Here is a 26,137-nt window from a genome sequence, read left to right as displayed (position 1 = left end):
AAGGAAGGGTGGTGACCCCAAAGCAAATTAATTAGGTTTTAATCTTCTATATATGTCTTTTTTTTTTTTTTAACTCTAGAATCCAATACTTTCATCAAAAAATAAGCCTCCAACTTTTTTTTTTTTAATTTAGCAACAAATTCTATATTCTCAAAATAAAAACAAAAAAAACTTGGAAATCTATTTCCAAAATATTGCCATAGCTTCCAATTATTATCTCAAGATTAGCCATGTAATAGATAGTCGCTTAGAAGATCTCTATTGTTGCATACCATACAATTTAGAGGTTCATTACCTTTTACCTCTTGATTTCAAAACAACCGTAAAAATATTCCATCAATCGGCCATATATCCTCGTCACATGATTTTATTTGAAAAATATGGTCCAAAGAGTATACTTTCCTTAATTTCCAATAACGGTGTATCTCTACAATTCCTTCAATATGTCATTATTCCGGATATCTTTTCTTTTGCATGGGAGGTTGATAAAGACCCTATTAATCTTGGACGTAAAATGAAAAAGTTGGTCCTAGAATTAGTAATAGTTCAAGTAGCTAATGATGAGTTTGATCATGTGATTAATGAGTTATTGACAACATTGAATTTCTAGCTTGCTAGTAAGTCTTCTGTTCAAGTTTTGAAAAAATGAAATTTGGTGATATGATGAAGATGGTCTTTTCCTCATGAAGAAAAGGCGAAGACTCGAGGATTTGAGTTCCAAGAAACAATGTACTATTTGTTTGGAGGAGTTCTTTGTTGGAGACGAAGTTGCTTCGATGCCACGCAGGTGTGTTTTCCATGATGATTGCATTTGTTAGGGGGAAGTTCAGAAATTTTGCAAACTTCTTTACAGTGTTTAAAATGAAGAGATTATACAATAAACAATCTTGCTTTCATATAATTGTATAAAATTTTATTGCAATCAATGGATGAAAGTATTTTACACAAATTTCTCAGAGTGTTTTTAATTATCTATACATTAATTACTCATACATCCGAATGAATATCTTTTGAAATCTCACACATCCAAATGGATATCTTTTGAAATATTGAATTTAGTTGTATAAACAATTTTTGGAAAAGATTTATAGATATAGTGGTGTCATTTTACTTTAGATTGAATTATTATTTTTATTAGTTTTTAATTATTTATCAAAAAATTATTATTTGACATAAAAATAATTTACTGATTTTTAAATTATTTATTAATTTTATAAATGTTAAATAATTTAAATTTTTTAATTCATACAAATTTAATGGTGATTTCTCTTCTAATTATAATTTTTCTCACTTCCACTGCTTTTTGTATGGAATCACATATCTTGGCAATTAATTTTAATCTCATTGATACAATATCCAATTTAATTGCTATTTTTAATCTCACTAAAGTTAATCTTATCACTCACTTAAGTGAATTCTAAAATGTTTCCGTTACACTATAGATATCAATCTGATCTAAATTTGATAAAAATTTAATTTTTTATTTGAATGAAATTAAAAAATATTAAAATTTAAAGATGAAGATGAAAAAGTATATGATTTTAAAGCTTTACTTATAAAATTTCATTTAATTCATTTAAGTCTTTCCTATTCAATGTTCACGGACTCTTGCATATCCTTAGACCTATAATTTACTTAGCAACATGAGCATGTTAGAAATGAGAGGTCAAAAGAATTGGATAAGACTCCACATTAAATAAAAAGATAGGCTTGAACCAAATTAAATGAATAAAAATTTATATATACATATATTTTGGAATTGTTATTTTATAAATTGACTTAATTATTGATTTATGATCTATAGGGTTCGTATCTTTATTTAATAATTGAATTATTATTTTATATATATAAACGACAGAGTTTTTAAAAATTTATTATTAATTCTTATAAATATATTACTATAAAATATATGTCAATTTTTTAATTTTGTTTATAAAATTAAAAAAATTATATTAGATAATTTTTAATTCATTAATTTGTCTATGTACTTAATTTTTTTTAATTATAACCTACTGATATGTAGTAATCTTATAAACTCATTTATTGAATTTAAATTTTTGATTGATGTATCACATAATTTTCATTTTAAAAAATTATCATGAAATTTTTATGACCCATATTTTTTATTAAAATAAGCATGAACTTAACTACAATTTTTTATTATAAAAATATAAAAAATCAATATTTATGAGAGAATTTACAATTTAATTCACTTAATTTAAAAACCAGTCTTTAAAGGTTTTTTATGTTGCAATTTTTTTATAAAAATATCCAACGAAACTAATTTAAATGTAAAAGACCCGAGAGTATTAAAGTTGCATTTTTCTACTTAAATGTTGATGCTTCATAGAAAGTGAAATGGTCTTAAACGCACATTAAAAAAAAAAAACATGTTTACATATTTTTAATGTTTTCTCTTTTCTATCCTTAAATTTTCAAACCTTTGGCTAAATTAACATCGATATTTTATTTTGTATTAAAAGATCTATGATGGAAAGAAATTTTTTATTCAAAGTCAGAACAGATCACACAGACATCAAAGATAACTTATATTAAATTTACATTGAATAGTGTTAGAATTAGTTATCTAGAATTTTGCTAGCTTGACACTCAATAAATCTGCATTTTTTGAAATTGATTATAATTTTATGTCATAAAATCAATTACAAATCATATTATTGTTATAATTTATAAAATTCTAACCAATATTATTATAAAATTACAAGTCATTCAATTCATACCATGTATTTTTGTATCTAGTTGCTGTTGTTGTTTTTGTTGATACCACACAAAATAATGATTTACTTTATTATGAAAAAACTCTTTATTTAAGGTCAATTATTTTTAAATCAGATGCTTTCTAAATTTTTATTTTATTTTATGCTTTTATGCTTTTATTTTAAATGTTTTATTTGATTTATGTAATACCATTTTTTTAATTTATTAATTTAAATTAATTAATTTTAATTTTAGTTTAATATTTTTAATAAAAAATTCACAAATTTTACTTACAAAATTTCATCAAAAACTTCATTTAAAATGAATCAGTGTCATCATTTAATGCATTTAAGCACTTTTTGATGCAACTGCACTGTGCTTTGCTATTTGGATCACAAAGGCACGAACCGATTATGTTTACATGGCTTTAGTGGAAGACTTAAATTGCATTGATGGGAAAGGGGTGTGGCGAGCTTTTGACACCTTTGACATTTTTGCTCTTTTATTTTGTCAATAAATTATGAAATAATTTTTTAATTTCATATAATGAAAAATTTTATTATATAATAAACTTATAAATAAATAAAATTATTATTATATTATGAATTAAAAATGATTATTTTATAAATTTAATTATTATACAAAAATTAATAACTAAATATAAAATTTATTACTATATTATATTATTATTTTAACTAAAAATAGATAACTACATCTTTAATAAAAAATTAAAGAAAAAAATATAATTTGAGATATTATTATTTTTATTAGTTTTTAATTATTTATCAAAAAAATTATTATTTGACATAAAAATAATTTATTGATTTTTAAATTATTTATTAATTTTATAAATGTTAAATAATTTAAAATTTTTATTACATACAAATTTAATGGTGATTTTTCCTCTAATTATAATTTATCTCACTTTTGCTGCTTGTTTGTATGGAAACACATGTATTGACAATTGATTTTAATCTCATTGATACAGAACCCAATTTAATCGTTGTTTTTAATTTCACCAAAGTTAATCTTATCACCCATTCAAGTGAATCTTAAATCATTTTCATTACACTAGATATGTCAATCTTATTCAAATTTAATTGTTTATTTGAATAAAAATAAAAAAATTAAATAAAAATTAAATTTTAGAGATGAAGATGAAGATGTGTATGATTTTAAGACTTTACTTAAAAAATTTTATTTAATTCATTTAATTCTTTTCTATTCAATGTGGACTGACTCTTACATATCCTCCCACCTATAATTTAATTAGCACCATGGACATGTTAGAAATGAGAGGTCAAAATGAGAGGCCAAAATAATTGGATAAGACTCCATTTTGAGTGAAAGATAGGCTTGAACCAAATTAAATGAATAAAAATTTATATAATTATATATTTTAGAATTGTTATTTTATAAATTAATTTGACTGTTGGTTTATGGTCTATAAGGTTGGTATCTTCATTTAATAATTAAATTATTATTATTATTATTATTATTATTATTATTATTATTATTATTATTATTATTATATAGACGATAGAGTTTTTAAAAATTTATTAATTTTTATAAATATATTATTATTATTAAAACATGTCAATTTTTTTAATTTTGTTTATAAAATTTAGAAAATTTATATTAGATAATTTTTAATTCATTAATTTGCCTAATACTTTAATTTTTTTAATTATGACCTAATGATATGTAATAATCTTATAAACTAATTTATTGAGTTTAAAATTTTGAATGATGTATCACATAATTTTCATTTAAAAAATTTATCATGAAAATTTTATAACCCATACTTCTAATTAAAATAAGCACGAGCTAAATTAGAATATTCTTTTATTACAAAAAATAAAAAAAAACCAATAATCAATATTTATAAGAGAATTTAAAATTTAATTCACTTAATTTAAATATCAGTATTTAAAATTTTTTTATGTCACAATTTTTTTAAATTAATTTAAACATAAAAGATCCACCGGTATTAAAATTACATATTCTTCCATTTGACGTGAATGTTTCGTAGAAAGTGAAATGGTCTAAAATGGAAAGCTAGAGTTGACGACATCACCCAAACTTTGCACTCTTCTTTGTGGGTTGGAGACAGCCATTGCAATTGGGTTGGAATAATCTGCGATAAGGCTAGAAGCATCACCAATCTAAGCCTTCTAGATTATGGGTCCAAACATAAAAATATTAAATAAAAATATTTATTAAATAAAAAGATATGAATGCCACATGGAACCTTCAAGAAAGGCCGTACATTATCAAAATTTATTGTTTAGCTCCTCATTAATCATTTAAAAGTTATTCAAAACTTAAAAATGTATATTATCGGTGACTGTAGAATTTTTTGAAAGAGTTTTTTATTCTTTTAAAGGATAATTTTATAAAATTGATCAATAATTGTTTATGTGTTCATTTAAATAGCTTAAATTAATCATTTAAAATTGTAGCGATTTGTCAATATTTATCACACAGACATAAATGTATGAACATAGTAAGTAGCGAAAATTAAACAAAGAAAATTGAATCAAAAAATGAATCTATTTGTTGTGAATATCATAATTGGTATGCATATGATTTTCAAACATGAGTCTATTTCATACCTTGAGTTATAGATCATAAAAAATCTAAGAACTTATGACACGTTTGGTTTGCGGAACGAAAAAAAATGAGGAATGAAATTTGTATTTTGTGAGAATAAAAAATAAAAGGAATAGAATATAATATGTATTATGAAATTTGATTATTATAATAGATCAAAGAAGGAATTTGTATAATATGTTTGATTAGTTCAAAAAATATGATAAAATAAGTTCAAAGAATATGCTTAGTTCAAAGAGTATGTTTTTATGTAAAACCTTATTTATAGAAAATCTTCAATATAATTAAATTCCTTTTTCTTCAAAATTTTAATTAAAATTAAAAAATTAATAAAAAAATTAATAAAATTTTTGAAAAAGAATAAAATGTGTGCATCAACATGTTATTATTTGCATTCCATACATGACATAATTTTTTACGAAAAATAAATTTAGACCTCCCAAAGATGAGATTCTAAAAGTATTCCGAGTAGAGATGCTTTAAGAAATCTCTAGGTGAGAAAGAGTTTTTTTAATGTTACCAACATACTGGAACATTTTAAGAATTATTTTAATAAAAAAGTTTTAATTTATTTTTTTCGAGAATAAATTTTTTAACATGACATTTTCTTACAAAAAAATAAATTCGAGCCTCCGATGATGAGATTCTGAGGTATTCCGAGAAGTGATGCCTAAGAAATCTTTAGGTGAGAAAAAGTTCTTATAATGTTACCAACGTACTGGAACATTTTAAGAATTATTACAACAAAAAGGTTTTAATTTATTTTTCTCGAGAATAATTTTTTTTTCCTAATAAATAAAAAAATCAAGGAAATTATTTTTGAACACCGAAAATTGGACTATTTTTTATCAAAATCAAAGGATAACATGTAGTTAATTGGTACCATTTTTAACGGGCGCTGTGGGGGTGCTAATCATTCCCCACACGTAACCGACTCTCGAATCCAAACTGTTGCACAGACCCTAAAATTATCTTTTTAATAAATTTTAATTAATTTTAAGATTTCATTAAAAGGATATGTTTTAATAGGTGACCAATCGCACCTAGCCAAAAAAGATTGGTGACGACTCCGTTATTTTTTTTATTTCATTTTCAAATTCATCGGGCGGATACAAAATTGTTACGACAGCTTGGCGACTCCACTGGGGACATCTTTTGTTTTCGAGAGTCAGGCCAAAATTAACTACTTGTTATCCTCAAATTTTGATTTAAATAGTCTTAATCAATTTCTTAAATCTTTTATTTTTCACTTTTAGTAAAAAAAAAAAAAAGGTAAAAAAAAAACAAAAAACAAAAAACAAAACAAATCAAAAATAAAAAGCAAAAAAATTCACACACATTTATTTTACTATGCCTCTTATGTTTTATTTTTTTTCTGTATATATTGCTCTCAATAAATTAGGATATATTTGCACACAATGGCATGATGCATCTCATACATGAGCTCTATACCCGGACTCCGTCCTTTATAGGAAAAAGTAAAGTACCTATGCTCTCGTGAGGTGATGACCTCCGCAATGGCAAGCGAAATACTTCCACTCGGATTGAACCCTTTTTCGTTTGTAGCCTGTAATGGGTGAGGATCGGGGTGCCTTACTAGTCCAACATGGACGACAATGAGGAACAATTTGGGAACCTTTAGACCCTATCAATCCAAACCCAACATATAATAAGCCTAGGAAACCAGCTTTATGTAGAGCCTTGTCCATTCTCTTGTAGGAAATACCTAAGAATAAAAGTTGTGTATAGTATAATACAAAACAAAACAAAAAAAAATCTCAAAAACACTAAAAAACAAAAAAAAAATGTTTTTTCGAACCACACTAACTCAATTTTGTTTTTTTTTTCTTTTTGCATTAATCATATCATACAGTTTTGCATCAAGATATTTACTCTAAGACATATTTCTTCAAAGAAGTTTTCATGGATCCCATAGAACTACATATTTACTCATCCTCAGTCAGTGTGCCATGTGAGTCGTATAATGAAGTACATGTTTGGTTGCAAGTCATGCTCACAAAAGAGAGAAGAAAGCACTTTGAAGTACTGAATAAAAAAGAATCACTTCACCAAGTGATCCAAGGGTTAGAGATACAACTTCAAGACCACAAGAGCCATATTTCAGCAATGATAGATGAGTGGCATAGAAGGAAAAAAGATTGAATCTTCACATGTGATTCAAAAAGGGATGTTCACATGAGATGGAAGGCAGAAAGCTTAGGGAGGCAACAGTACATAGAGCACTTGACTAATCAAGTTTGCAAGGTAGTGAAGAAAGCATGGGAAATGGTTGAAAAGGTAGAAGCATTAAGAAGAGAAGTTAATCCCATAAAAGAATATGGACAGCGCCTAGTGAACTTTCTAGATGAGGCAAATAACCATTATGAGTAAGTCAAATGCTTCTATGGATATAACTCTAGGATGGTAAATCATATGTAATGAAAGTTGTATGGGATCAATAAAATTTTCTAATGTTGAAATTTGTCCAAGAACAAATATCTCTCACTTGCATTCATGCATCATATACATCATTTTTCATAAAATAAAAATTTTAACACATAGCATTCTAATTTTTTTTCGTTCTTTCTTTTTTTTCAAAATAAAAACTTTGTGGTAATAAAGGTTCAAGAATAGCTCGCCCATCAAAAATTTTGACCTAACCTACTCGTCATCCATACAATACAAGGACACAGACAAGAATCATGGAGCAAGAACAAGCCAGTCGATTTGAAAGAATTGAGAAAGCTCAAGAAAAACTAAGAGGGGATCTTAGTACAATAATGGATATGCTCAAGAAAATTGACAAGGGAAAAACAGTGGAAGAAAATCCTAGCTTTCAAGAGCAATTGCCAGATATGGTAGATCCTGTTTATCCTCCAGGGTTTGAGCCACAACTGAACCAACCTTCACAAGGAACTAGAGTACCAATTCCTACTCCCGGTGGATATCCTAATCCTTATCCAGGAATGACATCCACACTTGCTCCAAGACAATTTCAAAATTTTGTTAATCCCATTATGATGGAAAAACCACCTGAGCCAATCTTAGTTCCTGATTTGGATGATCCCAAGGAAAGAGAAAAGCTAGGGATGCAGATACCTGAAAAAGTAGAAGATACCAGTGCCCAGGAGAAGATGAAGTTATTGGAAGAAAGGCTTAGGGCTATAAAGGGAATGAATTTTTATGGCTCCACAGATGCGACTGACCTTTGTTTAATTTCAGATGTGGTAATTTCGCATAAATTCAAGGTCCTTGAATTTGAAAAATATGATGGCACCAAATGCCCAATGACCCACATCACCATGTATTGTTGAAAGATGGCAGCATATACTCGAGATGAAAAGTTGTTAATGCATATATTTCAAGATAGTCTTACAGGTTCTGCAGCTAGATGGTATGTTCAATTAGATAGGACTCGTATTTGTTCTTGGCAAGAGCTTACAAAGGCATTCCTTACACAATATCGACATGTCACGGATATGGTTCCAGATCGTCTATCCCTTCAAAGTATAGAAAAGAAAACAACTGAAAACTTCAAGGAGTATGCATAAAGATAGAGAGACGTGGCTGCACAAGTTCAACCTCCTCTCACTGAGAAAGAGATAACTGTTTTATTTGCGAATACTCTGAAAGCACCATACTATGAGAGATTGATAGGCAATGCAACCAAAAACTTTACAGATATGGTGATATCAGGTGAGATCATTGAAAATGCCATAAAGAATGGTAAGCTCGATGCAGGAGAGACAAGTGGAGTAAGAAAAGGTGGAGCTCCTAAAAAGAAAGAGAATGAAGCTCAAACAGTGAACTATATGGGTTAATAATTCAAAGGTTTCACATCTTATCCTACACTAATTTACCAAACCCATTACCCTTCTGTAAACCATGTTACATCCATCCCTCATTCATATCAACCATACCAGTCTTTACCACAACCAGCTTATCCACCCCGTTTTCAGCCATTCTTTCAAACACCCACCTACAATCGTTCTGCTGCACCTATCAGATCAGGATGGAGACCTAGTCCTAATATTGGTTTGAGAGCCCCGAGAGATACCTAAGAAAAAATCACTTTTGATCCCATTCCCATGACATACACAAATTTGTAACCTCGACTTGTTGAGAAACATCTGCTTACTCCTATTATCGTTGAACCCTTGAAACCTCCGTTTTCCAAATGGTATGACCCCAATGCACATTGAGATTATCATTATGGGAATCCAGGTCATTCCACTGAGAATTATACTGCTTTAAAGCGTAAAGTGCAGGGGTTAATCAATGAAGGAGTATTAAATTTTGATACCAGCCAACAAGGGACTCCAAATGTCAATGGGAACCCTCACCAAATTATACCAGACCATCAATAAATGCTTTGGTTGATGGACAAACAAGCTATGTGAAAAGAAGAATAGAAGAGGTCAAAACTCTTATGACTAGAGTGTTTGAAACCTTGGTCAAAACTGACATGTTGAAGCCAATAGAACCTCAAAATTGCTCTGAAATAATTAACTCAACTGAAAGCTGCAATTATCACAGAGGTGTTCTGGGGCATTCTATCAAGAATTGTCACTAATTTCGTCAAGAGGTGCAAAAATTGATGGATGAAGGTCAATTGGAGTTTTACCAAGAGAGAGAAGAGTTGGTGAAAGTGTCTACCATTGATTCAAAGAATAAGTTTAGGCGTAGACCGGTAACTATCTATTATGATAAGAAGCCAACATTGAAGCAAGAAAAGCCTTTCTCCCGATCAATGGTGACAATTAAAGTTCCTCGCCCTTTTTCATATAAGAATGATAAAGCAGTACCTTGGAAGTATGATTATGATGTCGTAGTCAACCCAGATGCTGCCAACATAATGGGTGTATGAGGCATAACTCGAAGTGGGAGGTGTTATACCCCAGAGGCTCTAAAAAAAGCTAGAAAGGAGAAAGCCAAGGTAAGAGAAGAAAATGAAAATCAGAGTGGTCTTGACACAACCCTAGAAAAAAAATGTCAGAAGTCAGTATATGAGAATGAAGCAAGTGAATTTATGAAGTTAATAAAACATAGCAAGTATAGCGTGGTAGAATAGCTTAACAAGATGCTAGCTAGAATTTTGTTATTGTCATTATTGTTCAGTTAAGAGTCACACCGTAATGCTTTGCTGAAGGTGCTAAATTAAACATATATGCCTCACAATGCTTTTGTTGAATATGTGGAACAGCTTATTGGCAATCTGAAGATTTCAAACTATATCTCTTTTAATGATGAAGAGATTTCTCCTGAAGGTAGAGGAAGTACCAAGGCTCTTCACATTACTGTGAAATGTAAAAGTCATATAATGGCTAAAGTTTTGATTGATAATGGCTCATCCATCAATGTTATGCTTGTGACTACTTTGGCAAAACTCTCTGTTGATGGATCTTATATGAAACCTAGTCATATGATAATGAGAGCCTTTGATGGAACCAGAAGAAAGGTGCTAAAAGATATAAAAGTGCCATTGCAGATTGGCCCATGCATTTTCAATGTGAAATTTTAAGTTATGGACATATCTCCTTCATACAGTTGTTTTATTGGGTAGACCATGGATCTATATGGCAGATGCTGTCCCATCCTCATTACATCAGAAAGTTAAATTCATTGTTGAAGGGAAACTAACATGTGTGGTAGGAGAAGAAGATTTATTGGTAACACAACTGATAAACACTCCTTATGTGGAATCAACAGATGAAGCTCTAGAATGCTCTTATAGATCCTTTGAGATTGCCAATGCAACATATATAGCTGGAGGATCTAAATTGTATTTGTCACACTTATCTACGACTACTAAAATGGTAGTCAAATAGTTTACCAAGATGGGATGGCGACTTGAAGCCGAACTTGGGAAGAACCTGCAAAGAATCACGAAGCCATCAGCCATATATGAAAAGAGAGACAGGTTTGGCTTGGGATATAAGCCAACAAGCGGGGACAGAGTAAGAATGGTGAATGAAAAAAGAGATAAGAGGATAGCTAATCTTAAGGGATATGAGCTGGAGTCAGAGCCTATAGTCATTCCACGCCTCTATGATTCTTTTCACTTAGGAGGATACATTTATTCAAATTTACCGGGAGCCCCAAGTGCAGGATTCATGGAAAAATTTTCAAAGCTGGCCATTCAAATGGTGGATGATGGAGAAAAGAAGAGTCAAAGTGAAGAGCTATTCATGTACCATTGTCCTTCAGATTTTGAGCTGGATAATTAGAAAGTTACACAGCTACCTGTTGTTTTTAAAACTTTAGAAAAGTAATGTGAAACTTTAAATCCCTAATTACTTTCTACGAGTATTAGGAGATCTTTTATGGTGTGTTTATGTTTGTCATTTTAATAAAAGACTTAAAAGATGCATCCGTATTTATTATATTATTTTCATCTTCATTTTACTTTTCATCATTTTCTTGCCATTCCATTTTTATGTGCCAATATTCTCTTCATTTTACCTTTTGCAGGGTCCCAAACAATGAACATGAAGATAATCATGACAATAATCTCAGATTTGATTTTGAAAACTTAATTCATGTTGATGAACTTGATAATGAGGAAGATTCAGATAACTACACACTGCCTCTTGATTTGTTAAAATTAATAGAACATGAAGATAAGCCAATTGAACCCCATCAGGAAATCACCGAATTAGTGAATTTGGGAGATGGTGAAAACAAAAAAGAGGTTAAAGTTGGTATATCTCTTTTACCAACTGAAAGACAGAAGCTAAAAGAGCTGCTTCGAGAATATGTAGATGTGTTCGCGTGGACTTACCAGGACATACCAGTACTCAGCACTGATATTGTAGAGCACAAGTTACCTTTAAAATCAGGATGTAAGCCAATGCAGCAAAAGCTAAGGCGCATGAAACCAGAGATGCTAATGAAAATTAAAGAGGAAGTGAAGAAACAATTCGATGCTGGATTTTTAGAAGTGGTAAAATATCCTGAATGGGTAGCCAACATAATGCCAGTTCCTAAGAAAAATGGAAAAGTGATAATGTGTGTCGATTATCGAGACTTGAATAAGGCAAGCCCTAAGGATAACTTTCCTCTACCTCACATCGATACTCTAGTGGATAATACTGCTAGGCACTCCACATTTTCCTTTATGGATGGTTTCTCAAGCTATAATTAAATCAAGATGGCCCAAGATGATATGGAGAAAACCACATTTGTGACTATGTGAGGGACATTCTGTTACAAAGTTATGCCTTTTGGGCTAAAAAATGCTTGTGCTACTTATCAGAGAGTAATGGTGACTCTCTTTCATGACATAATGCATAAAGAGATAGAAGTGTATGTGGATGATATGATCACAAAATCTTAAGAATAAGAAGATCATATAGTCAATCTTAAAAAGCTATTTGACAGGTTGAGAAGATTTCAGTTGAAGTTAAATCTTACCAAATGTACATTTGAAGTCAAATCAGAAAAATTATTGGGCTTTGTAGTCAGTGAAAAAGGAATTAAAGTTGATCCAAATAAGATAAAAGCCATCCAAAACTTTTCTCTTTCTCATACCTCAAAAGAAGTGCGAGGTTTTTTAGGGAGATTAAACTATATTGCTCGCTTCATCTCTCAACTCACTTATAAGTGTGATTCTATTTTCAAGCTTCTCAGAAAACATGATCCTAGAGAATGGAATGATGAATGCCAAGAAGCTTTTGATAAGATCAAAGAATACTTATCAAATCCACCTATGTTGGTGCCACCAATGCCAGGAAAACCTTTGATTTTGTACTTGACAGTGCATGAAAATTCAATGGGATGTGTGCTGGGGCAAAGAAATGAAACTGACAGGAAAGAACGAGCAATATACTAGTTGAGCAAGAAGTTCACTGATTATGAGTCAAAGTATTCACCATTAGAGAAGATGTGTTGTGCATTAACTTGGACAGCTCGAAGGCTTAGACAATACATGCTTTATCACACTACTTGGCTCATAGCAAAGCTGGATCCTATTAAGTATATCTTTGAAAAGCCCTCATTGATAAGAAGAATATCGCGGTGGCAAGTTATGCTTTCAGAATATGATATCATTTACGTGACTCAAAAGGTTATTAAAGGGAGTGCAATAGGTGAATTCCTTGCTGATCATGCAGTCAAAGATTATGAGCCAATGAAATTAGATTTTTTTGATGAGGATGTGATGGCCATTGAAGAAAATGAACCTGTTGAAAAATCATGAATGATGTATTTTGATGGAGTTGCTAATGCTTTGGGTCATGGTATTGGGGTAATTTTGATATCTCCTGATGAACATTATTACCCCATCACAGTCAGATTAAATTTTAATTGCACAAACAATGTGGCTGAATATGAGGCCTGTGTTATGGGTCTACAAGCAGCAATTGAAAAGAAGATCAAAGTGTTAGATGTGTTTGGAGATTCAACTTTAATCATCTATAAGTTACGAGGCGAATGGGAAACAAGAGACTCTAAGTTGATTCGGTACCATAAATACATCTCTGAGTTGGTTAAGCAATTTAAAGAAGTTCAGTTTAAGCATCTACCTAGAGAGGAAAACCAAATTGCTGATGCACTGGTTACTCTAGCTATAATGATCAAAATAGATGTAAATACTGAAATCCAACCCATCAAGCTGGATGTGAAAGATGTACCAGTACATTGCTCAGGTGTTGAAAAAGAAATTGATAGAAGGCCATGGTATCATGACATCATGCAATACATTAAAAGCCAACAATACCCAAAACATGCAACAGAAAATGATAAGAGGACTATTAGAAGATTGGCTATGAGTTTTTTCATTGATGGAGATATCCTTTACAAAAGAGGTCGAGATCCGGTGCTCTTAAGATGTGTAAATACAGCTGAAGTAAATAAGATTATTGAAGAAGTACATGATGGAGTTTGTGGGGCACATGCAAATGGTCATATGATGGCTAAACAAATTATGAGGGCTGGCTATTATTGGTTGACAATAAAGGGCGACTGTATTGATTATGCTAGGAGATGTCATAAATATCAGATTTATGCTGACAAGATTCATGCTTCGCCATCAACATTACATGTTTTGGCTCCTCTGTGGCCATTCTCTATGTGGGGCATGGATGTCATTGGTCCCATCACTCCAAAAGCTTCGAATGGGCATAGATTCATTTTTTTTATGATTGATTACTTCACCCATTACACGTTCTGGCTCTTCCATGGCCATTCTCTATGTGAGGCATGGATGTCATTGGTCTCATCACTCCAAAAGCTTTGAATGGGCATAGATTCATTTTTGTAATGATTGATTACTTCACCAAATGGGTAGAAGCTGCATCATATGCTAGCGTGACCCGATCTGTGGTATGTAAGTTCATAAAAAGAGAGATAATATGTAGATATGGGCTTTCAGAGACAATTATTTTTTATAATGCCAAAAACTTGAACAACAAAATGATGAATGAAGTATGCACTCAGTTTAAGATCCGCCATTGTAATTCGGCACCATATCGTCTGAAAATGAATGGGGCAGTAGAGGCTGAGAATAAGAATATCAAAAAAATCCTGGAGAAAATGACTGAAACTTACAAAGATTGGCATAAGAAGTTACCTTTTGCTTTGCATGCTTATAGAACATCAGTCCAAACATCTATTGGGGTCACACCGTTCTCTTTGGTATATGGAATGAAAGCTATGCTACCGGTCAAAGTGAAAATTCCCTCACTGAGAGTTTTGATGGAGGTAGAGTTAGAGGAAGCAGAATAGGTTCGAAATCACTACGAGCAGTTAAACCTCATTGAAGAGAAAAGATTGTCAGCACTTTGTCATGGTCAATTATATCAAAAGAGGATGATGAAAGCACATGACAAGAAAATTCATCCCCATTACATTAGGGAAAGAGACTTGGTGCTAAAAAGAATCCTTCCAAATCAACATGATAATCGAGAGAAATGGACACCAAATTGGGAAGGCCCATATGTGGTGAAAAAGGCATTTTCTGGTGGGGCATTGATTTTGGCAGAAATGGACGGAGGTGATTTGCCTACCCTAATAAATTTAGATGTTGTGAGGAAATATTTTGCTTAAAAAAAAGAAAAAAAAGAAAAAAAATGATGACTTATCTAAGCTGAAAACCTGAAAAGGTGGCTTGGATGTGAAGCAGAAGCATCATCAGAAGAAGATCCAATAACACAGGGGCAAGTGTAGTTTGATGAACTTTGAATGATCAAAGAAGTCATCTGATTTAGTTTTAGAGAAAGAATCTGAGAATATTTTGTTCATGATTATCTTATGATCATTCTTTTGACACCTTGTTTTAACTCAAACACTTTAACATGCACTTGTTATCAGCCATATGAAATACATTATCTTTTCTTTGAAAATAATGCCTATCCTTTCTTTTATCTTTATCTGATTTTTTTGTTCATCGTATAAGTGAATAAGAGAAATGTGTGATTGTATTTTATTTATCTTGAACTTAAAATGATGAAAAGAAAAACAAACATGAAAGATCTCAGCATTACTTTTAAAGTTGACAAAGGCAAATGAAAAAGTATGAGAAAAGCATGACAAGACATTGATGTTGCAAACTTTTGAAGAAAAAAAAATATTGTGGTCAGATGTTGAGAACAGATTGGTCATATAAGAATTCTGATAAAAGAAGCCAAAAGCGAGAGATTTCGAGAACCTTTTTACTATAATGAATGATTTTGATTGCATTACATGCATTGCATTATGAGCACTCAGTACATGCATGCATGAGAAGTTGTAACAAAGATAGAAATTTTCCATTTCTTAATGAAAAACAAGATTTTGGTAAAGACAATAATCAAACAAAAGAATTCAAAAGAGGAAATTTAATTGTTCAAAGATGAGAACTCAAATTTGAAAACAGATGAGATTTTAAAGTTGTTGAGCCTCTGTTGAGAGGAGCCTTTTTCAAGAAATGAGATTTTTAAAGTTGTTGAGCTTTTGCTGAGAGGAGCTTGTCCAGATGAGATTTTAAAGTTGTTGAGCCTCTGCTGAGAGGAGCTTTTCCAAATGAGATTTTAAAGTTGTTGAGCCTCTGCTGAGAGGAGCTTTTTTAAGAGAATTTTAAAGTTGTTAAGCTTCTGCTGAGAGGAGCTTTTCTAAGATATGAGATTTTTAAAGTTGTTGAGCCTCTGTTGAGAGGAGCTTTTCCAAGATATTTTAAAGTTGTTGAGCCTCTGCTGAGAGGAACTTTTCTAAGATATGAGATTTTTAAAGTTGTTGAGCCTCTGCTGAGAGGAGCCCTTTCTAAGATATGAGATTTTTTTAAAGTTGTTGAGCCTCTGTTGAGAGGAGCTTTTTCAAGAGATTTTAAAGTTGTTGAGCCTCTGCTGAGAGGAGCCCTTTCCAAGATATGAGACTTTTTTAAAGTTGTTGAGCCTCTGCTGAGAGGAATCCTTTCCAAGATATGAGATTTTTTAAAAGTTGTTGAGCCTTTATTGAGAGGAGCCCTTTTCAAGATATGAGATTTTTAAAGTTATTAAGCCTTTACTGATAGGAGCCTTTTCCAAGATATGAGATTTTTTTAAAGTTGTTGAGCCTTTGCTGAGAGGAGCCTTTTCAAGATATGAGATTTTTTAAAAGTTGTTGAGCCTCTGCTGAGAGGAGCTTTTTCAAGAGATTTTAAAGTTGTTGAGCCTCTGCTGAGAGGAGCCCTTTCCAAGATATGAGATTTTTTTAAAGTTGTTGAGCCTCTGCTGAGAGGAGCTTTTTCAAGAGATTTTAAAGTTGTTGAGCCTCTACTGAGAGGAGCTTTTTCAAGAGATTTTAAAGTTTTTGATCCTCTGTTGAGAGGAGCTTTTTCAAGAAATTTTAAAGTTGTTGAGCCTCTGCTGAGATGAGCCCTTTTCAAGATATGAGATTTTTAAAGTTGTTGAGCCTTTGCTAAGAGGAGCCTTTTCATGAGATTTTTAAAGTTGTTGAGCCTCTATTGAGAGGAACTTTTCCAAGATATGAGATTTTTAAAGTTGTTGAGCCTCTACTAAGATGAGCCTTTTAAACTTTCAAAAATATTGATTGAACCTCTGTTAAGAGGAACCCTTTTTTGTTGAACCAAAAAAAAATTTTTTTTTCTTTCTTATTTCTCAATGTTTCATCTTTTCAAACAAAATGGTTGTTTTTTTGTCTTTGCCTTATTCCTGATTCACGAAAATAGGCAAAGAGGATTATGTAAGGCCTCCGGGCATAAATTCGATTCGATATTATCTTGATCGATTCATTATTTTTTGACTTGCGGTGTCATCCCAATCGTTTTGTGTTTTAAAATAAATAAATAAATAATCACAATTTATTTTCGAACAAAATCGTTGTTTTTGTCTTTGCCCTATTCCTGATTCTTAGTAATGTATAAAAAGGGGCAGCTATAGACATCGATTTTGTTTGGGTCTACTATTTTAATTTTAATAATAATAATAATATTTTTAATAATAAAAAAATTATTAATAAACAAACAAAAAAAACAAACAAAAGAAACAGAATAAGACAGAAATCAGGGGTTGGTACGGCGCCGCTGTCGCCAGCCCCCGACCAACCTCCTGTCAGTCTCCTTTTAGCCTACCTACAGCCACCCTACAGCCACCCAAATCCCACCTAATTGAAGCTCTTTAAAATCAACAGATGAACTCTTCCCCCTATCTCTTAGTTCTAAAACAAAAAAAAGGAAGAAAACCCATTCGATCTACCTACGAAAACTCTTGAGTTCAGACGAACTCTTCCCCCATCCAAACACCACACCAAACCCATATCCAACTAGAAACGTAAAAACAAATCTACATAAAAAATAAAAAAATAAACATAGTCCTCCCTGCAGGGAGGAACCCAACGCTGAAGCTACCTGCAAAAGCAAAAAAAATTGCATCAGTCTTGTTTCAACAAAACAAACAAAAAGAAATTTGAAAACAGAAACTTTGAGCCCCAATCTACGCTGATCGGGGCTGTTTTCGACAAAAAGAAGGTTAGATCTTGAAGAGCGCTTCTGGAAGTATTTTGGCATTTTTTGGTCACCGGTGACCACGGGCGTGATCGCCGGTGGCGACCCAGGTGGCGGCCGGTGCGGTGCTCCGACAATCAAACGGCGAAAAGGCCGGACCCCTCCCCCAGAGCCCTCTCTCTCTCTCGTTTTCTTTTTCTGAAAACAGAACCAAATGAACAAAAAAAAATTTTCAGTTATTTATAGAAAACATTAAAAGCAAAACGATGTCGTTTTGGGCATAGGGCGTCAACCTGCAACCCGACTCGAGGTCCGCACACCTGACCCGACAACCCGTTTCTCCTCTAGCTCTGACTGGATCAGATCCGAACCGCCCAGATCGAATCGAACCAGTACTGAACCGCTGATCCACCCAGACCGGACCGAACCGTCGAACCGAACCGTTGAACCGAGCCGTACATTGATCGATCCGGTTCAGGTAAAAAAATATTTTTTTTTCTTATTTTTTTATATATTATTTTATTAATATTTATGCATATTAAAATATTTATATTTGTTAAATTAAATGATGAAATTGTGGTTAAATTTTTTTTTATAATTATGTTAATTTTTTTAAATAAACTTTAAAAATAATAATATAAAAATAAATTTAATAATAATACTAAACTAATAATAAATGAAAGAAAAGGAAATTTTTATCCGACGATGAGATTCAGAGGTATTCTGAGTAGTGATGCCTACAAAATCTCTAGGTGAGAAGATTTTTTTTAAAATTTTTGAATACAGTAAAGATTTTTTTTTTAAATAATAAATAAAAATTGGTTGATAAATTAAAAATATATGTAATAAAAATAGGAAGGAAAGAAATTTAATCCAATGATGGGATTCTAAAAGTATTCCGAGTAGAGATGCTTTAAGAAATCTCTAGGTGAGAAGATTTTTTGTAAAATATTACCAGCGTATTGGAATATTTATAGAAAATCTTCAATAAAATTAAATTCCTTTTTCTTCAAAATTTTAATTAAAATTAAAAAATTAATAAAACAATTAATAAAATTTTTGAAAAAAAATAAAATGTGTGGATCAACATGTTATTATTTGCATTGCATACATGACATAATTTTTTACGAAAAGTAAATTTAGAAATCCCAAAGATGAGATTCTAAAAATATTCCGAGTAGAGATGCTTTAAGAAATCTCTAGGTGAGAAAGAGTTCTTTTAATGTTACCAACGTATTGGAATATTTTAAGAATTATTTCAATAAAAAGGTTTTAATTTATTTTTCTCGAGAATAAATTTTTTAACATGACATTTTCTTACGAAAATATAAATTCGAGCCTCCGAGGATGAGATTCTAAGGTATTCCGAGAAGCGATGCCTAAGAAATATTTAGGTGAGAAAAAGTTCTTTTAATGTTACCAACGTACTGGAACATTTTAAGAATTATTTTAACAAAAAGGTTTTAATTTATTTGTCTCGAGAATAAATTTTTTTTTCCTAATAAATAAAAAAAATCAAGGAAATTTTTTTTGAACACCAAAAATTGGACTATTTTTATCAAAATCAAAAGATAATATGTAATTAATTGGTACCATTTTTAACGGGCACTGTGGGAGTGCTAATCCTTCCCTACACGTAACCGACTCTCGAATCCAAACTGTTGCACAGACCCTAAAATTATCTTTTTAATAAATTTTAATTAATTTTAAGATTTCATTAAAATGATATGTTTTAATAGGTGGCCAATCGCACCTAGCCAAAAAAGATTGGTGGCGACTCCGTTATTTTTTTTATTTCATTTTCAAATTCATCGGACGAACACAAAACCGTTACAATAATTTCTAAAAAATTATAAGTGGCACAATTCATTCTATATATTTTTTTCTCTAGTTGCTACTGTTGTTTTTATTGAGACCACACAACACAATAGTTTATTTTATTAACTCTTTATTTAAGATCAATTATTTTTAAATCAGATGCCTTTTAAAATATTTCCTTATATTATGTTTTTCTAATTTTATTTTAGATGCTCAATTTAATTTATGTAACAAGATTTTTTTAATTTATTAATTTAGATTCTTAATTTTTTTTAATTTTATTTAATATTTTTAATAAAAATTTGAAAAATTTCACTTACAAAATTTCATTTAAACTCTCGTTTGGAATGAATTGATGTCATTATTTAATTCGTTTAAGCACATTTTTAATGTAATTACACTTTTCTTTGCTGTTTGGATAGCGATTATGTTCACGTGGCTTTAGTGTGACTTAAACTAATCACACCATATTTTTGACATATTTGCTTTATTTATTTATTTTTTAGTTAATAAATTTTGAAATAATTTTTTAACTTAATGAAATGAGAAATTTTATTATATAATAAATTTATAATAAAAGAAATTATTATTTTATAAATTTTGTTATTATATTAAAATTAATAATTAAATATTATATTACAAACTAAAAATACAATTTAGTATTATATTATACTATTATTTTAACTAAAAAAGATAATTATATCATGAATAAAAATTTAAAAAATATTTAATATATTATTATTTTTATTAATTTTTAGTTATTTATCAACAAAAGTATTTTTTCATGGCACGACTTATGAAAACTAAAGTTATAGTCCAGTGCCACACATGAATTATGATCTTCATGGGTCGTGCTATGTCAGTACGACACTATTTTTCGTATTGAGATGGGCTAAGCACAACCTAGTAACAATTTTTCAAAATTTCAATTATTTTTTTAAAAAATCATTTATTGTTATTAACAATAACATGCAGGAAATAAATAAAAATAAAATAAAATAAAAAGGTCACATAATTTATGCGATTCAACAAAATGCTTACATCTACGAGAAGGGTAATAGAATCTACTAAATAAAAATATCGAATTATAATCTTAATATTTTAAAAAACACATACATACATATAAAAGATATTACAAAATACAATATTATTTTTTTATTTTTTATTATCATCCTACGATGATTCACATATATAATGTGTTTTCTCTTGCACATTTATTTTATATTTTTCATCCTATAATAATTTACTTTGTTAATTGAATTTGCTTTAACTTGAAATCTTAATCTATTTTTATCATTTTATTTTTATTGACCACCAGATAAATATAATTTATTATTAATATTGCAATATTAATAAAAATATAATTATTAATAAAAATGAGTAGAATAAAAATATTCAAACATAACCCAATTTAATTCACTTATTTAATTTTTTATATGTTCGACTCCAAAATATGAGATATAAAATTTAATATATCATTATTTTACTATATTTAATATGAAATAAATATGATACACATATACAAATTATTAACCGGTTGGTTGATTGAATTGTTATTTCATTTGTCCTAACAAAATATTTCTTTTTATACGTTAGAGGATGGGGATTGTGAAACCTGTGAATAACTAACACAACGAAAAATAAACATGAAGGGAGAGAGAGAACAAAGGAAATGAAATGAAAGTGAGGCTATAAACTAAAGGCTAAAGAGACATGGTGCTTAATGCACAAATATTAGACAAAAATATCCCATTAGAAGATGAAGCTGAGCATAGTTACTTCGAAAAAAAAGCCAAAACTAGAAATCATCATATATGAATGAATTCTTGGACATATTCCACTAGCTCTCTTGACAAGTTTAGCTCAGCAAACCAAAAATGTGTTCAAAATTTTTTGAATATACCACTCATCCCAATGACATGCATCCAACTTGTTTCTTTCTCCATTTGTTTTTGCATCAAACTTGTCTTCACTGATTACCTTTCTCTTAATTCACCCAATGCTCTTTTTATTTTCGTATTTCCAAAATGAATTAAGAAAATGTATGATTGCATTATCTCTGTCATGATTTGAAATGATGATGAATGATTGATAATGTGCATAAAAGATTCTTGCATTCCTTTGAAAGAAATCAAAGATGATAAGGTAAAAATGATGAAGAGATGGTAGAAACTTGAAAAAATGACACATGGGATGGCCAAATGATGAACATGGGAACGGATTGCTTAACAAAATGAATAGAGGGCAAAAATCTAGAAAGATGATGTGATCCAGAAATATGGTGATGGATTGGCTAACATAACTTATGACTTGTGGTCAAATGGTGAGAATAGTATGTGTCAATGGATGAAATTTATGCTAAAATTGCTAGTACTGAAGAGACTGTGAGTCATGATTAATTGATATAGGGCAATGGGCGAAACTTGCTCTGGAATTGTTAGTGTTGAAAAGCCTCTGAATGGTGATTAGATGATGAAAATAATGATGCCCAGTTCATGAGACTTGTTCCAAAGTGTTGAGAAGTTAAACAAGGAGAAAACGTGAGATGGTGGAGTCTTGAGGACCATATTATCACATTTTGATTAGAAATTTATGACATTGATATTTGCATTACATGCATTACGTTGCCATTGTTTTTTGGAGATGTTTAAAACTTTAGTTTGGATATGCATTTGCATTATGTAGTAAACATTTGAATCATGGTTAAGAACATGGCATTATGAAAATCTAGATTGTTGCATTTGCATTATTAGGAAAACATTTTTTATTATGATATTTAGTACATACAAAATTTGGACTATGGTGAAAGTTTGAAGCTTATTTGAAAAAGAAATTTTGAATATTTTGATAGAGTATTGATTTCAAATGAGAATCTTTAAGGTGTGAAACCCTAAAGTTCATCGAATGTGAATCTTTGAACCAAAATGAAAAGTTTTGAACTTTTGCATGTGAATCTCCAAAATTCAAATGAGAATCTTTAAATGTTGGATGCAATTGTTGCCATTTGCAAATGTGAATATTGAGATTTGAAAATTTTGAAATTTTGAGAATCAAATTTCAGTGAATCCTGGCAAAGTTGAAAAGTTCTTATGAATCTGAACCTTTGAATTGCAAACTCAAATTATGAATCTTTATGTTTTTATCAGACATGATCTTTAACTCTTTTGGACATGATTGTCAAGGAGCAATTTATTTTTCAAAAGTTATGGTGCCTCTGTTTAGTGGAGTAATTTATTTTCAAAGTTCTGTTGCCTCTATTTAAATGAGCTTTATTTATTTTTCAAAAGTTGTTGAGCCTCTGTTTAGAGAAACACTTTATCTTTCAAAGTCATGGTTGCCTCTATTTAGAGGAGCTTTATTTATTTTTTAAAAGTTGTTGAGCCTCTGTTTAGAGGAGCATTTTATCTTTCAAAGTCATGGTTACCTCTGTTTAGAGGAGTTTTTTTTATTTTTTTTTAAGTCGTTGAGCCTTTGATTAGACGAGCTTTATTTATTTTTCAAAGTGGTTGAGCATTTGTTTAGAGGAGCCTTGTTTTTTTCTTCTTGAAGTTGTGGCGCCTCTGTTTAGAGGAGCTTTGTTTAAGTTTCTCAAAGCCATTGAGCATCTACTTAGAGGAGCTTTGATCAAAATTTTGACCAAAAAAAAAAGAAAAAAAAGGCAAAAGAAAAAGAAAAGCAAAAAAAGAAAAAAAATGTTGAGTTGAGTCTTGAATGGGTGTCTACGTCTTTGCACAATTCCTGTTTCATAAAAAATATGCAAAGAAGGGCAGCTGTAGACACCCCATTTTATCCTAAATTCTTTATCAATTGAGACTAATCCAAGCTTAGTTGCAGGGATTTTTATTCATTTTTATTTCAGATTTTTTTATTTCATATTTATCATTTTTTATTTTTATATTATGGTCTATCTATTTTTTATTTTCTTTTTCTTTCTCCATTATCTGATTAATTTAAACAAAAAAAAGAAAAAAAAAGTTGAAAGAATGAGATTAAGCTTAGTGATGATTGTTATCAAAAAGCATTAGAGATACTAATCTTTAGCTTTGGATGATAATCAGAATTGAACTAAAAACACAATCACATGGTTTTATATATCAGTGCAATTCATAGCAATAAAAGACAAGGGGGGAACTGATCAAAGAAGCATACACCAACACACAGAGAGTATACACAAAAAGCATACGAAAAGAAAACGGAGAGAAAACATAACCTAAAAAAGGTGTTTAGGAAAACAAATGTCTAAGGACGACGAAAGGTAGCAATCTCCTCCGTCAGATCTTGAGTTCACTTCCAACAACGCACGAAACTAGAACTCCACCGCATCTGGGTTGGGTCACCTGAAGTTCCAGTCATCGTACCTAGACCAGGTTCTGGAAAACATTTTGGAAAACGCACTCCACTTTGTGACGTCGAGGTGGGATCGAAACGTCGCCTCATTGGTGTGCAAGTCATGGTACAGGGTCGAGGCATTGACGTGATCCGAGCTATTCATAGGGAATTGCTACGCCATTTCATCAGGTCGAGTGATGGCTAGGTTCATCAGGGTGAGGGCTCTTCACTTGAAAGGGAAGCCTAGGTTCACAGATTTTAACCTGATGCTGCTCAGTTAGGGGGGCTCGCTTCAGTCCTTGGGTGCTAGTGATGGCCAAGGCTTGCCCTTAGCTGGAAAAAGTTTACCTGAAGCGCATGACTGTGACGGATGATGATCTAGAAACGCTAGTCGAGTCATTTTTAGTGTTTAAGGAGCTTGTTCTCGCTTGTTGTGATGGGTTTGGAACTAGTGGCCTTGTTATTTTTGTTAGCAAGTGCAGACATCTGAAGGTGATTGATCTAATCGATTCTAAAGTTATAGATGATAAGACAAATTGGATATCCTATTTTCCTGAGGGTGAATCTCATCTTGAGTCATTGATATTTGATTGTGTAGAATACTCGACAAATTTTGAGGCAATGGAAAGGCTGGTTGCAAGGTTTCCTTCACTTAAGAAACTTAGGCTAAACTGATATGTTTCAATTGGGCAGCTATATCTCCTGATGACTCGAGCTCTGTAGGTCACACACCTTGGGACGGGATCATTTAGCCCGTTGAAGGTTACAAGGCAAGGTGATCAAGAACCTGATTATCGAACTGCTTTTACTACCTGCAGATCCTTAGTTTGTCTCTCTGGATTTAGGGAAATAATTCCAAATTATTTGCTCGTAATTTACCTTGTTTGTGCAAATCTAACATCTCTGAATTTCAGCTATGCCAACATCAATGTAGAATAGCTTAAGCCAATTATAGGGAACTGCCACGAGCTCTAGGTTTTCTGGATCCTTGATTCCATATGTGATGGAGGACTTCAAGTAGTGGCTACAACATGTAAGGAATTATGTGAGCTTCGGGTTTTCCCTATTGATGCTAGTAAGGATAATGATAGCCCCGTTTTTGAAGTGGACCTCCAAGCTATTTCTGAGGGTTGTCAGAAATTACAATCCATTCTGTATTTCTACCAGAGGATGACTAATGCTACTGTCATAGCAATGTCTAAGAACTGTCTAGATCTTGTTGTTTCCCGGCTATGCATAATGAAGCGTCACAAGCCTGATGCTGTGATTGGAGCTCCTATGGATGATGGTTTTGGAGCCATTGTTATGAATTGTAAGAAGCTTACTCGCCTTGCTATTTCTGGTTTACTAGCAGATAAAGCTTTTGATTATATTGGAAAATACGGGCAATTGATACGCACATTGTCAATTTCTTTTGCCAAAGATAGTGACATGGGAGTGAAATATGTACTTGAGAGCTGCCCACAATTGCAAAAGCTTGTGATTAGGGATAGCCCATTTGGGGATGTAGCTTTGCTTTCTGGTTTGCATCACTACTACAACATGAGGTTCCTTTGGATGTCCTCCTATAAACTCACTCACCAAGGTTGCCAGGAGATTGCCCATGCTACACCTCGCCTAGTGGTTGAAGTGATTAGGTTTGCTGTTAAAAAGGAGATGGGTGACTCTATTGGAACATTATACATGTATCGGTCTCTTAAATGGCCAAGAATTGATACACCTAAATTCGTCAACATCTCGTAA

General features: G+C 31.2%; 1 pseudogene; it reads left to right on the top strand.

The window, feature by feature from the left end:
* Nucleotides 1-24,300: 24,300 nt before the first annotated feature.
* Nucleotides 24,301-26,137, top strand: LOC111293538 (transport inhibitor response 1-like protein pseudogene; annotated as a pseudogene).

Source organism: Durio zibethinus, chromosome 19 (assembly GCF_047325235.1).
Source record: "Durio zibethinus cultivar Kanyao isolate XHJ-2024 chromosome 19, ASM4732523v1, whole genome shotgun sequence".
Classification (NCBI taxonomy): domain Eukaryota; kingdom Viridiplantae; phylum Streptophyta; class Magnoliopsida; order Malvales; family Malvaceae; genus Durio; species Durio zibethinus.
This window is presented reverse-complemented; position numbering and strand designations above follow the sequence as displayed.